Source organism: Paramormyrops kingsleyae, chromosome 20 (assembly GCF_048594095.1).
Source record: "Paramormyrops kingsleyae isolate MSU_618 chromosome 20, PKINGS_0.4, whole genome shotgun sequence".
NCBI classification, from domain to species: domain Eukaryota; kingdom Metazoa; phylum Chordata; class Actinopteri; order Osteoglossiformes; family Mormyridae; genus Paramormyrops; species Paramormyrops kingsleyae.
Window position 1 is genome coordinate 17,346,240 of NC_132816.1, and position 15,868 is coordinate 17,362,107.

Consider the following 15,868-nt stretch of genomic DNA (forward strand, 5'->3'; position numbering starts at 1 on the left):
TTATTATAAAATCAAGCTTTAGATAGCTGTATAACTTGTATACAATGTGCATAAGTAATTATTCTACTACTGGCAGTCTGCCACTATCAAAATGTCTCTTTTGTTTCATTATTTGCAGTTTTCCAGCAAAATGCATGAGGTGAAGATATCTAGCACCACTTTATTTTCCAGTTTGACATTTGAGTCAAATCACAATTTGACCATATATTCTTTAACGACCTAGCAGTTGCAACGTCTCTGTCGTACAGTACTTGAGCTTAGGTGTGGCCCTGCATCCCTGGGACCATGCATAGAAGCACACCTACGTGTGCACGCGCACACCAACACACGTGCACACGCATCCTCGCACCCTGAGAAATAGGTTGACCTCCATTTGCCACAGGCTCCTCCCATCACCCTTGGCACCCGCGCTACTGCCAAGAAAGCATAAACACACCTGCTCTCAAATTAATTACGAATCCTGCCCAGGGTGGATACCACAATTCTATCTACAATAAAGTGCATTTCTCTGAATCCATTTGCCGGCTGACCTGGACCATCTTCCATATGTATCTCCCGATTTACTCAAGACGGCACCCCCCCCCTGCCCCCCTACCCCGTGTCCGTACCCCCTGTCTCACTCGATTAGAAGAAATAAGCCAGACCATGGCTGAAAACCCGATCTCGCTCAAAATAAATGAAAGCCAATTTCCAAAGAACCTGGGTTTTTTATTTTTTTACTTGAAAGAAATGTTTGGAGGGTTTGGATGCAGCGGAGCAGATGCGTGTACCAGAGCCCAGTCTGGCCGCAGCAATGAGATCCAAATTAAGGTCAAAACCAGAGCAGATGGAAAAGAGGGGTGAGCTTAGAGGCTATTGGTTTTTAAGCTGCCTCTCGCTGTTACTGTCCCTTCCCGTGCTCCAGGAGCACCCATCGAAGCAGCCTTTGAGAAGATACCAGGGCGGGATTGTGCCCAAAGCCGTACGACTTCCATTGTCCCAGTCGCCACAGGCCACAGACAAACAGAAAGATTTGTCGGACCACTTGGCAAAACTGCTCTGATTGGAGGCAGACAGGAACATTCACGAACATCATGCTGACCGTTCCTCTTTTCTCCAGAACGTGACCCTCTTCGGCGTAAATTGCTGGCAGACTTTAATAGCAGTACAGTTGCATCATATTTTGTTAGAGAAAGTTCAAAAGGAGATATTTCTATGTATGAGAGCCCCTGCAGTGTTTATCAAGGAATTTAAAAAATCGCAAGGCTGTTATAGTATAGTTTTCGTAGTTCGATGAGGACACAACCTGAGAGAATTGCTTTATAAATTAATAATGGCACCATTGACATGTGATGCAGAACAACTTAAGTTGTTAAACCCCTTAGCGCAATACCTAAAACACCTTTCAGGAAACTTCCAGATTTCCCCTGTGTGCATCATGTGTGACAGATCCATTTCCTGTAGTCGCCCTAACAGAATCAGGGAGGGAAAGTGCAGCGGTCTGTAACTTGATCCGCGGTACCTGTGACGCGGTATTCTGATTGCCGAGTCAGCCGTGTGGTTACCGGATGCCAATACCTGCATCTCCCTGAGTCATCCTGTCGAAAAACAATAAAGGCTTATTGATCACTAAACCTGCTCCGTTAGCAATATCCCAGCTCGGGAACTGATCACTGGGACGACCTCAATTCCACCTCTGATTTTAGTGTTTTTTTTTTTTCCTTTCCATCTCAACGCAAAATACTAAAGGGCAGCTTGACCAAGCTGTGTTGCTTTATATGCTGGGAAAATTCAGCTAGGAGCTCAAATGAGGAGTGGTAGCTTATTATATTAAAGCATAGTGTTCTGTTTACTGCTTCCCCACACAACTAGAACAAAAAAAAGAAAAAATATAATAATCTTCATTATAACACTGTGGGTAGGATATTAACTTCACTCCTCCAACTTCTCCTTCTGCACCCAGCTCAGTGTTGTGTGGGTTTATCCATGTAACTTAGTTTTCCCTTATCATCCATAGTGTGTGATGGAGAAGGAGGAGAATCTTCCAGCAAGCCCTGTTGCTTTGCTGGATGATCTCCATTGGACAGGTAAAGTATCCAAGGCAATCTTGTGACCTTGGTGTAACAGGCCAGAAAGTTTGGTAAAATGACCCAAAGGTAATTGGGAAAGGGGTTATTCTGGAATTTTTTAAGGTGGGGGGGCATAGAACAGACAATAATTCATACAGAGGCGCCTGTCTTGTCAATAGCCAATGATATGTTTTGAATCGGTGAGTGACAGGGGAGCCAGTGCCCCTGTGACTCCGCCCCTGTATAACACTCCTGAATTGTGATCACCCATACTTCTAGAAGTGCAAGTTGCAGTTGATCAAATGTGAAATATGCTGAAGGACAAGTTCACCTTGGTAAACGAGACGAGGCCCTCAGCCTCATGGTGAGATGACATCACAAACTTCAAATGTGCCTTTTACTGACAGCTTGAAAGCATTAATGTGCGTCGGCTGTTTCATAACACTCTAGCTGTTTACAGTACGGTTTAAGTAATAGTTACTCTGAGCACGGCTGGCCTGTTATGAAAAGTAACGACTTCGGGTAGGGAACATCTCGTCCCACTCAGGAGACTGTGAAGGTAGAACGAGGGAAAGACTGTGTCATCAATCGCTGGCATCCAACAAAAGCAGTTAACAAACCAGAATGGCTACCAAATGTAGCACATTGTAGCGCAATCCACCCAGGTACATGTTCTAGAAACCTCTAAACTGCTCTCCCTCCTTAACCACTGTTTTCATATTTTCACAGACCACACACTGATGGGCCCCAAGTGAATTCTTGCACCGGGGGTGACGATTATCCATTTTCCCAAGTGGTTCTTCCTTAGTGACGACGTCAAGTTACTAGCATAGTGATGGATCCAGGTACCACCTTCCCAGTTTCTTAATGTTAGGGATGACATCATTGGTTCGTAGCATAATACTCGCATTTTCTCGGCCTACGAGCAGGAATGTTGCCAGAAGACCGATCTACTTTATTCGAGGTTTCCCCTTAAGCAGCCAAGGCCAGCATAAACATATATAACTCATCACATGCTCTGGAAAATACCCAGGGTGCACTTGTCACTGTATTTTTTGTTTTTTCCCAGTGTTTTTTTATGTTAGACAAACAGACTGTGAAGCTAAGATGTTGCCAGAGGAATATTTCAGAAGATGGATGAGGGCAGCTGTCAGGAAACGTGTTATAATCATTACTTCTTTAAATTACTTTTCTTGGTAATACTTTGAGACCAGAAAGGTGCATCTGGCTGAGACATATTAACAATTAACTCATAATAGCATATAAATTGCGATTAATCGTATAATATTATGAAAGGTGATTTATATTGGTTTAATATCCATCTATCCATCCATCTTCCATAACTGCTTATACAATCCAGGGCTGTATTTGACATTATTTTGCTAATTTTCTGTCAATCTGTAAAAAATTGTCCAAAACATTCTTTTGCTCAAAAGTCCATGTGCCCAAACCATAAACAAACCATTCATTCTGTCAAAGGTAACTCCACTGTATAAGAATAATAAACAATTTTGTCAACCGGATCACCAGCTAGCTGGAACCTATTAAATTTGCCGTCTAGGAAAATGGACATTGGCGTTATTTAACTTGGAAAGGATCTGGCTGTGTACCACACATGTGACAGGGTACTATATTATCCAATGCCAGTATGAGGGGGATATTCCATCTCGTGCTCCAGGGAAGCCAAGGTGAGCAAGAAAAAAAATAGAAGATGCTTTTCAGGTAGTGAGGACTGTATGGAAACCACCAAGATCTGGTGCCGTTTGAAGTCCACCGTTTGAAGAAGTCGCTCGATTGGCCTCTGGCTCCTTCATTTATCTCTGGAAGCCAGGCGGATCGTGTGGATTTTAGCATCGAATCATGCACTGAAGTCTGCTCTCATGCAGCCGGGCGGGGGGAGGGGCATTCTGTGTGTGGGCAGTTAGCCAACAGGTCAGGGGACGAACACACCCCTCCTGCTCGAACCACCACAAGCTGAAACCCTTGGATGGACAGTCTGAGAAGAGAACCAGCCACAGAAGCGTGAGAGACTTCCCTTTCGCCATGCATCAAGCACTTGTTAAAGTGTTATGCACTACCCCGCTTTGCAATATTCATGCGCATGCAAACCCAGAGACTCTAGAGCATCATTACTCAACCCAGTCCTCGGGGACAGTCCACAGTTTTTGATTGTTTGGTTCTGGTGTGTTGGAAGCTGAAAGGGAGCAAAAATGTGGACTGTCTGGGGTCCCTGAGGACCAGGGTGAGAAACTGCTCTAGAACATCGACAGTCTCCCAGTGGGTTACATTACTGTGACAATAAACGGATGGTTTATCACTCCGCACAGCTACTGCAACTACTAGCGTTGCCACATCTGAGCTGCTGGGTTCCACAATGATAAGCGTTTGCTATTAAAATCAACTGTCATAGGTCAATACTGACAAAACAGATGAGCAGAGAAGACGGAACTAATAGGAATCAAAGGACAGCATTGATAATGAATTCCAGAACATTGTGTAAAGCTTTTTACTTTCAGAAGCTGCCTTCTGTTCGGTTAAAGTTCTATGTAGTTAAGACTTATGCAAATCAATAAAAGGCGCCGTTTATTTTGTGGATCTGCTATGAGAAAAATCATTGCCTACAGGAGACCATTACATCGTTTTTGTGATGGGCAACACTGAGTTTTAGAATATGCCGTTAACTGTCAAAAAAAAACTGGAATAGCCTGCCCCTTTCACATACCTTACAGATGTTCGTTTTGCTTAATTGACGTGCACAGTAAACCTACGCCCCTCCACAACGCCAAATCTCATGCCTGAGTCTTCTCCTCACAACTCTTTTTTTAAAATTTACTCTTATCTGAGCTAAATAGCGGTATACATAGCTGGTGATTCCATCTGATTAATTCGAAATTTCTTACAAAAGCAGATTGAGTGTTTTGGGGCTTTGAAAAATTCAAAACATGAAAAGCAATGCAAACCTTGCTCCTTTTTAAGACTACTGGCAACAAGCAAATTAGTCCAAAATCAAATCATGGATGCAGCTCGCCTCCAGGTCAGATAAGAATACTAGTTAGCAAACCAAGCTCCGTGGCATTGATGATCACTGATGCTGAACTCTGGGACTTGGCTCGCCTACCACTCAAATGATAAATTAGCTTCTCTTTGAAAGCTGGAAACTACTTTGAAGTGCTGTCAAATTTATTTGAATCGGTAGAACGATAAAATTCTGCAATTCACTGATATTGGGACAAAGTTCTGGATGATTAACACAATTTTTAAAATCAGTTTCATGCACGGGAGAACTATCATACCTGACATTAACCATTTTGCTTTTCTAATCCTCGCAGCTTGTTTTTTCAGTTCTTAATTGTTTAAGTCATTAAGTGGGTGGTAACAAGTAACCTAACTGGTTGCTTCAGACAGCATTGGGGTTCTAGTTAACATTAACGAGTCCTCGCGAGCTCGGTTTGGTAGCACGAGCTTTATCATCTATAAAGATCCGCCTCACAAGATGGACCGACAAGTAGACAATGTTGAGCTCATTTATTCAGCTGGTTAGATAACTGTATCTTATAATGAAAGCAGTTTTATTATCCATATTCATAAATGTATTTTTAGAAAATCAGCCATCCAAACCGAATATTCCCCGTTTGGTTTTTAGTAACCAGTGAAATGAGCGGGGTTTCCTGGCAGCGGGGTAGCGCGCGGGTGACCTCGTGCACGAAACCTGCACGCGCTCTTGTCCATATGCGTGCCCGCGAAATAACGCGCAAATTTAAGATGCGCGAGCGCGTTTCCGTCAGCGCGGCGGATATAAACAAGGCTCCTCTCCACGTGCTTCACCGGAAGGTTCGTCTCTCGGGGCGCCGAGTCCCTGTTTCGTGTCCCATGCATCGCATCGCTTCTCATTCCCCCGAGCTCGCTGACAGATTGGGGTCAAGTTTGCGGTGCCTCCCTGCACACCGCTCGCGTGTCTTCGCATCCCCCTTGGTGGGCGGGGGCGTTCGGCGGCTACGGTTCCCACCGAATTGGTGACACCAGTCATATTGCATAAATTGGTTCGGATCTGAACTGGTTCTTCCCAGTGCCATAACAGTAACCCAGCCGAAATATTGAAATTCTTGTTAAAGAAATACTTATAGGAACATGAACGTGAAATTAAATTAAATTAATCATATCCCGTATAAGGTATTTAAATATTAAATGATTAAGTATATTGGACTACATAAAAAAATAGTTAATTATTTTTAACAACCCAGCGCTTACAAAAAATCACTAAAAATAAGTATATTCTGTAAGCCTATAGTCAAACTTCGACAAAGCTGAGAAAAAGGTTTTCCCTTTCACGGATTTGTATTGCGGGGTGTGAATGTGTCCTGGGTTCTTCAGAAGCCTGTATCTTGTCCCATTATAATTACTGTCTCAGATCAAGGCAGCCTTGATATTGCTATTGATTTGCTGCACTTTGGTCGGTCACTCCCCTAAATCAATGCTGACGGACCTTGTTAGTAATTAATTTGCCGGAAGACAACCAAGAATAATGCGGCTGATTCATTTTGCGACCAGCCGTAATGGAGGCGAATCCTTTTTCGCCCTTGGATTGTGTAATTCATACACGGCAGGTAAACAAAAGCATGCATTTAGTTTGCGGCGAGCGCTGGGATGCCTCAGTGTCTCTGCGCGCTGCAGAAGCTTAACCCACGTCAGCCTTGCTAGAATCGTTGGCTTTATCCCAGGTAGCATTCCCATATGGGGCCCATATGGGAAAGACATGGGCCATCTGGGCTGGCCCAGCTCACATTTTACCCATGTGGGGCCCATATGGGCAGAATCTGGGCAAACCCATATGGGGCTGAACGATATGGGTCCCATATGGGCAGGATCTGGGCAAACCCATATGGGTTAAATGTGGGCTGAACGATATGGGTCCCATATGGGCAGGATCTGGGCAAACCCATATGGGTTAAATGTGGGCTGAACGATATGGGTCCCATATGGGCAGGATCTGGGCAACCCCATATGGGTTAAATGTGGGCTGAACGATATGGGTCCCATATGGGCAGGATCTGGGCAACCCCATATGGGTTAAATGTGGGCTGAACGATATGGGTCCCATATGGGCAGGATCTGGGCAACCCCATATGGGTGAAATGTGGGCTGAACGATATGGGCCCCATATGGGCTGGATCTGGGCAAACCCATATGGGTGAAATGTGGGCTGAACGATATGGGTCCCATATGGGCAGGATCTGGGCAAACCCATATGGGTTAAATGTGGGCTGAACGATATGGGTCCCATATGGGCAGGATCTGGGCAAACCCATATGGGTTAAATGTGGGCTGAACGATATGGGTCCCATATGGGCAGGATCTGGGCAACCCCATATGGGTTAAATGTGGGCTGAACGATATGGGTCCCATATGGGCAGGATCTGGGCAACCCCATATGGGTTAAATGTGGGCTGAACGATATGGGTCCCATATGGGCAGGATCTGGGCAAACCCATATGGGTGAAATGTGGGCTGAACGATATGGGCCCCATATGGGCAGGATCTGGGCAAACCCATATGGGTGAAATGTGGCTGAACGCAATATGGGTAACACGTGATTTTGTCTAAAAAATTACTGCTGTTATAATTGTTCTTAACACGCATACAATTGCTTGATTCTTAATATTTAATTAAGTTTCTGAGTGGAAATTTGAAACCCCCAGAATTACACGAGAATTAACGTCCCAAATGTTGAGCTCCGGAATGCGATCTTGAAAAGTTCACACCAGGAATTGATTTATTTATACCTAGTCCTGATAAGATTGTGGAGAATAAAGGTGGACAGAGTGGAAAATGAAAAATAAACATATGGTTCTGTACTGTGCTTTACTTTTTGGCTTTGTCCTTTACAGTAACTTTTTTGGAGTACTGAATACAGCAATTAATGTTATATATTAGTTATTCTGTTTTTGCAGTCATAAATGTACAGTATACAAATATTTTTGGTAGACGACCATACTCTTTTTACTATAGTCTTGCAGTTTCTAATTTACATGCCAGCAACAGTTTTGACTTATATACAAATATTTGACTTGTATAGTGTTTTCAATTTTTTGCTGTAGTGTGTAATGACCATGTTCATTAGCGTTTATTTAACCGACTGGCTTGATGTGTGATCTGAAAGCAGTGTTTGCTTTTGAGCAAAGATAATAGTTTTCAGAAGATTGTTTGATTTTGCAAGACGAGTGTAAGGTATTGTGAGTTCAGCTTGAATTTTAGGATTTGTGCTTATAGTGGTTTGAGAAAAAGAGAGGAGATTTTAGGAAATGTGTTTTAGCAATTCAGGAAAACTGTAAAATGTCAAGGCATGTCAGACGACTTTGAAAGTGGGTGATAGGCCTCAGACTTGATCCAGAGGGTTACAGTAAATACTTATTATTCTGTTTCTTTTATGGTCCTCTTTTTGTATCTGCTACTATGACAAAAAAAATCCCAGTCTATCTACCTAGTGCTGCTTCATTATTCCATCCTCTTTGTGCAATGTACAGTACTGTCAGCAAAACAGCATGATACTACCACCACCATGCTTGACCGTTGGTTCAGTGTTCTTAAGTTAGGAAAACAACCTCACCCTAACCCCTTCAAACATATCTCTTTTCATTGTGGCCAAGCAGAGATGACACATTCACACGTCATTGTCTCTGCCCCCCCAGCTCCCCCGTGAATGTGCAGTCACACGTCATTGTGACTGCTCCCCCATCCCCCATCCCCCGTCCCCCCCCCAGGGCGCATTTTAATATAGGCTACAGCTTTTGATAAGATCTGTGTTTTAGCTGATAATTACATCTAATGTTAAATCAATATTTTTATTTTTTTTGATAAACATCATAATAAAATAGGAGTGAATACATTTTAAAAATAACATACTTGAAGACCACATACATACAGATTCATCAAACAAGTCATCAAACAATCAGTCAGAAAACAGGCACCTTTTGAAAAGGCCTGGCGGGCTAGAGCTGTACTGCGCATGCGCGATACATTCCAACGGCTATTTCACCGGACGTCCACCCGAAAAACTCCACAGAAGTTGAAAACTTTCCCGGTGCGTTTTAGGTAAGTAATTTTACAGTTGATTGTTTGATTGAAAAATACATTATAAACAGAGAGTTATATCAATTTGCATGCATCTGAACGTTCTTATATTTTTAACTACAGTTTCCAACTCAAATGCTTTTTGAGCATGTATGCGCTTTATTTTAAATTTACAACATTGTTTAATGTATATGACCGCCATTGTGTGTGTGTGTTTGTGTGTATATATGTATTAAAACGCCGTCTAATCTATACTGTGATAGATGTTAAAGTATAAAGTACAATATTGTAGTCAGATCAGTTTAAAACATTTGTAACCATTTTTTCGTAACATCATGTAAAATGATGATTATTAAATTATAACTCAATTCAGCGGGAGAACAAATGTTATTTGCCAATGTAATCTAGTTCCTTTTTGATAATTATTTCAGAACGTCCTTTTTAAATGCACATGATGGACATATTGCATGTATCAAGCATTTTCCCAGCGCCTTGCTTTAGCGTCTCTCGTCCTTCACCTTAACGGGCCTGGGGGAGGGGTGTTTTAAAAGCCGAAACCTGTTTGCAAAGAAACACCATAGAGATGCGTAGAAGCATGGGCGTAAATTACGGGGGGGACTGAGGAAGAGGAAGGAGGGTTCAAATTTCCGTACATCGCGGTAAATTAATTGGCAGTCTGGCAAAGTTTTAAATAAATTGAGAAGTGGTAATATATTTAACATTAGTTTTTTTCAGTTTTAAATTTGTTTATGCTCTGCTGCTCCCAGTACAATAAAAATGCAGATATTATTGTATTTTTAGGTTGGTAATTGTTAGGTTGGTGATTTTAAACTTGTACTCTGGGATTGACTGATATAGTAATTTGATTATTTTTAGATAAACAGATAAAATATCACTTACTGCCAAATGGAATGCACAAATTTAATTAGATTATTCCTCACTTTTTTCCAGGTGCTGTGTGGAAAAAATCAAAAACGAAAGAGGCTACAAAAGATGAGGTGAAAGGAAGCATTACCTCATTCCTCTACAAAAAGAGACGCAGACAAGAGGCAGAGCAGAAGAGTGGCCCTTCCAAACAGGGGAGAGTGGAATTGGTGGACTAAGAGGTTTTTTTAATTTGTAAAATAAATGTAAACTGGTTTTTTATTTAATTGTGATGTCAGTGTGTGATTTTCCTTAAATAAATATTGCATAAAACTGATTTTAGGCCTATCTGCTTCTTTACTTTTGGTTCAGCCACAGTTTAACTTATCAGTTTAAGACAAATCCCACATCCTTGCCCATATGGGCTGGCCCACATTGTGCCCAGGTGATGTGGCCCATGTGGGGCCCAGATAAATCCCACATCTTTGCCCATATGGGCCCCAGATAAATCCCACATCTTTGCCCATATGGGCCCCAGATAAATCCCACATCTTTGCCCATATGGGCCCCAAATAAATCCCACATCATTTGCCCATATGGGCCCCAGATAAATCCCACATCTTTGCCCATATGGGCCCCAGACAAATCCCACATCTTTGCCCATATGGGCCCCAGATAAATCCCACATCTTTGCCCATATGGGCCCCAGACAAATCCCACATCTTTGCCCATATGGGCCCCAGATAAATCCCACATCTTTGCCGATATGGGCCCCAGATAAATCCCACATCATTTGCCCATATGGGCCACAGATAAATCCCACATCTTTGCCCATATGGGCTGGCCCACATTGTGCCCACATTGTGCCCAGGTAATTGGCCCATGTGGGGCCCAGCAATAACCCATACCGAACCCATTTGGGTTTTCTGGGCTGGCCCACATGGGGCCCATTTGATTCTTGGGTGCAGATTTTGATGGGGCCCATATGGGCCAACCCACATGGGCCCCATATTTTGGCCCACATTAAGCCCATATGGGGCCCATGTGGGAATGCTACCTGGGATTGCATTTCAGGGCGATAAAACTGAGCTTTTAAACAATTTAACAGAGTTACACTTTTCTGTGGTTGGACGTGCCATGCGCATCGGCGGCAGGGGATAAACACACGACCTGTAGCCCCGCCTCTGGGAGAGACCGGGCTTATTTGTTTTAAGATGAACCCCCTTAATCTCAAAATTAAATTAAAATAAATACAGAGTCCTTGGTGGGTGGATGTGTCCGGGGGCACAGTAGCTCATTCGGGGGGGGGGGGGATGATCCAAAAATGAACCCAGGCCATGCGGAGTAGGACATGCCAGCCTGCACCAGAACGGTCATGTAACTCCTCATGGATTTTGCACCCCCCCCAGAATCATAAGATTGCCTATAATTACACAGCACACACGAGATAAGGGCTCATGAGGCTACCCAGTATAGTCTAGAGATACGCTGCCTTACGCCACATCAGATACCGTGCTGAGGCGAAGCAGCAAAACAGCAGGTGGAGAAACAGCCCCTTGCATGCCAGAAACAACTCCAGCTCAGGGGGGCAGTGCTCTGCTACATTCCTGGGGGGTTGTGGGGGCCGAAGCAGCAGTTATAAACCCAGCAGTTGTTTCTCAACACAAGGAGGCTGAATCTCTTACCCTACTTTTATCCAGCATGGTTTTTTATCTGAGGTAATTATGTTCACTTTATCTCCAAGAGAAAGATTGTTTTATTTACCCAACAATAAAACCCCGACATAGATTTACCCCCTTCCTTCACAGGTGGTTTCTATCTGCCCTTTCACAAGGGCAGCTTTTTTATTTGGGGGTGGCATGGCATGTGATATGATTGCGCCATAGGTTACATCTGGCAGAAGTGAAAGTGACCCACCTTAAGACGTCCTGCGTCGTTATCCACACGCCACGGCGCACAGACACCCGCTTTGGGGCAGTCCGCACCCCTCCATCTGTCACTGTGGCGCTTGGTCAGTCTGCCGCATGACTCCCCCCCCCCGCATGTGATCCTCCTGTCTCCTGGGGCAGCCGGACTCTGCTGCTCTCGTCCGCCCTCATTCTGGCAACGGGCCGTCGAATCTGCTCTCCCGGTCCCTCGGGGGGCTGGAGAGGGGTGGGGGATGCATCCCACGACCCTCACGCCGTCCCGCCCGAACGAGCGCAGCTAACTCGATCATAATTGCGCCCCCACGCGTCCCATCCTACTTTCGGTAATGTATGTGCCTCGCTAATTGCCTCCGTATGTTTAACAGCATAAACACATGAATCACTGCTGACTGGAGCGGCTGCTCTGCTCAGAGGGCCCAGTGATAAATCAGGGGTGTGATTTATCATGTGCGCCTGCGCCCCCTACAGGTCGGGCTCTGCTCGTAGCATAATGCATTGGAACCGGCACGGCACCTGGGTGCCTCCCCGACAGCTGCCTCCCCAGGGAGGCCAGAAGGGTCAAACCTGCACATTTGCTACGCTTCCCCTGGTACCACTATGTTATCAGGGAGAGACCATTCGGCCGGGGGAGTCACAGACAGGTTGTTCCATGCCCAAGTCCTCAACTGACCTTCAGGAGAGGGGCTAAAGTGTGGGGGGGGTGAGGGCGATGTGGGACAGTCCATTGCGGTGGCCCAGAAGATGTTTGTTTCCATTTGTGAGTCAGTAACTTTACCATAAATAACTTCAGGGCTGGCAGGTAAGGTGACTGAACCTAGTCGGGGGGGGGGGGAGGGGGTGGGGCTAGAGGGAAGGACAGCAGTTGGCCAATCAGAGCGATTTATTCAGAACGCAGGTATAAGCTATATTCTGTCAGCTTGGTTAGCGAGGCACTCGATGGAAAGGCACACAGGTGCGAGATAAAAGGGACGCGTGACTCACCCGGCCCCTCGACCTGTGCCGAGACAGGCGGCTCTGCCTCATCCCCCGCCGTTGCCATGGTTTTAGATGACTCCACAGAGATAGCGCTCAAGTGCGAGGCAGTTTGATTACAAATCCGGCACTGCTTCCACTTAAGCCCGTGGTGGAAGGGGGGCACAACTTGTTTTTTCTCACAACATGGAAACACGAATGTTTCTTCTTGCAGGAGCACAAACCTGTCGCATTAAAGAGCCTGTCTACTAGTCACTGCCGACAGCAAGAGGGGGGGGGGGGGAGAGAAATGTTGGTATTGGGACTAACTGGCCCCCTTTAGGATTTGTTCGGCAGTTAAGAAGACAAGCTTCAGACCGGCAGAGTAAGGAGCGGCAAAGAGGACCCTGCTGTCATAAAGCCTTCATGTTAAATATCACTGGTGAGGCGCTACTGACTCAGGAGATTAGCTAATTAGTTGATGATTACGGGAATCTGTCAGCCATGCAGAGGGTTGCATAAAAGGCCCCGTCTTGTACTCAGACGGGGAGGAACATGCAAAGACGGAGGAGGCGTGTGAAGTTTCGGCACCCCCAGCCACAGCATCTGTATGGGGAGTCGGACGAGGATCTGAACAGCCAAAGGAGATTCGAGGCTGGGCTTCTGCCTCAGTTCAGGTCCGTGAGGGTGAGCAGGTGTGTGTGTGTGTGTGTGTGTGTGTGTGCCAAGCAGGGGCGTCAAACCCTTCCCGCCACCATGGCGACAGTGGCCACTTGGGTGTCAGTCGACCTGTTTCTCCTGTCGCCTTGGAGACGGGCGCTTTCATCACCGTGCCGAATGTGTACCGCGGCTCATTTGTGGAATACGGCTAGCGTTCGCGGGGAGGTGAGGAGCAGGGGGGGGTTGGGGGAGGGGGCCTCAAACCGGCCTTGGTCTGATCAAAGGACTGGGCTGTGGAGACAGCTTCACACTGCAGCCTGCCACCATGGGTGGATCCCTGCCGACAGTCCAGACTGAAAATCTCAGCCATTTCACAGGCAAATACAGGGACCGGTCTCCATTCTCTTCCTTCCTCTCCTCTACTCATGGTGGCCTGTTTGACCCACTGTCTTCTTAGCCCCCATCAACCACCCCTTTCCTGGGATGACCCCCCCCCCCCCCCCCCGCCCATCAACGAAATTGTCTGGGACAATGTGATCATTAAAAAGGGGGCCAGACTAAACAGCAGTGAAAAGGGGGGAGGGTTTTCTCGAGGAGGAGAGTCAGTGACCATGAATAGGCCACTCATTCAAGCCCGGATCATGTGAGACGCTGCCTTCGGGGTGCCGTGCAGACCTCATACACACACACATACACACACACACACACACACACACACACAGGCCATTCCTATTTGCGGAAGAAATGCAGGGATTATCTGCGTCTAATTAATTTCCCAGTGTAAATATGTCCAGGTTTTTCCGCAAACAAAACGACGGGGCTCTGGGAGCTTCTAGTTTGGCAGCATAAACTTCAGGCCCCTTTCCCACCGATGGGCGACATCTGTTTTCCAGAGGAGATTAGCCAATAACGAGCTGGCGATTCCACGGCGAGTCCGGGCGGAGGACGGCCATGCGGCCGCAGGTGTGGGGGACGAGGCCAGGCTGAGTTCTGATGCCTCCTATCGCATCTCGCTCACAGATAAACGAGAGAGACGTGTCTTGCGGCTGCTCATGCAAGCACACGTGTTTGGAGATTTGCAGAAATTATTTGTTGAAGGAGACAGGACCCACTTAATCATACCCGGAAGGTGCCCCGCGAATACAAACCACCAGATTCATCCACAGATCCTCGTATCATCCCAACTCCCTCCGCTCAGCAACACTAAGGCCTATTAAACATTCGTCTTCATATAATCCTCAGAAAGTAATTGCACATGACGTCGTATTCATGCTGGTAGGTCAAAGGGGAATCCCACTATGTCTCCTTGACATTAATCTCATTCCCTCCAACTCGAGGCAATATCCTGCGGATGCAAAGGAAGCCGTTTGACATAAGCTGTGACCCCATGTGACTTTTTTGCGTCATAAGCGGAGTAAAGGAGTGATTCCTTGACATTTTTCTCATACCATTTTTCCTGATAATCATCTGCCAATCAACTTGTTTAGCTTCATAAAGCAATATTGCTGTGAAATAACATAAATTTTGACTTTTGATATTACAATATGATATTAAAATATTTCCAGTTTGCAATACTTAATTTTATTGCTGTGGTTGTAAGGTCAGGGCTGCTAGTGGGGTTAGAATTAAGGTTAGGGTTAAAGTTAGAGCTAAGTTTAGGATTAGGATAGCAGCTAGTTTTAGGGTTATGTTTAGGTTTGCTAATAGGTTTTGGAGTAAAAGATTGGGCATCCCCAGCTGCCCCCCCCACCCCCCACGGGCCTGTTGTTGTTGTTAGGTGTCATCGTGATGGAGACACTCCCCCAGTTTTGTCTCCTTCATTTTAGTGAAAATTTCTGTCCATCTTGATGCTAGTCCACCTCACTTTCTTATACCTTCCATATGGTTCTTTTTTATTATTATTATGGTTTGTTCTAAATCACTAGGTCTTCTCACAACATGCCCTTAACAAGACAGCTTCGGTCTGACCATTTTTGCCTCAAACGAAAGTTTTGATAGGCTCAAGAATCGACATTTTGTTTACCTTGCGGTCCACAGAATTTTAAAAATATCTTCACTGGCACAGAAGTTCAAAGGCATCAATAATCTTCCCGTCCTCCTTCATTGTCCAGGTTTCACATACATGGACGGTCTTAGAAAGCACCAAATTCTGAACAGTTCTGATCTTTGTTCTTTGAAATACATCAGTGCTTGAATTTTAGATCCTTCACCGCAGCTCAGCCATTCACTGGATCCCTTTCCTGATTACTTTTCCAAGGAAGCAAAACTTTTCTATAACCTCTTTGTCTGCAATGTCTGCAGTAAAGTTAGTTACCTCCTGTTTTATAACCTTTTTTCTTCACATTTAGG

The 15,868-nt window shown here is 45.2% G+C and overlaps 1 long non-coding RNA gene across 1 annotated transcript; it reads left to right on the top strand.

The window, feature by feature from the left end:
* The first annotated feature begins 8,817 nt into the window (after positions 1-8,817).
* On the top strand, positions 8,818-10,317 carry LOC140581356 (uncharacterized). Its single transcript, XR_011984451.1, has 2 exons — positions 8,818-9,137; positions 10,068-10,317. It is a non-coding gene; the product is annotated as an uncharacterized lncRNA (long non-coding RNA).
* Positions 10,318-15,868: the final 5,551 nt, after the last annotated feature.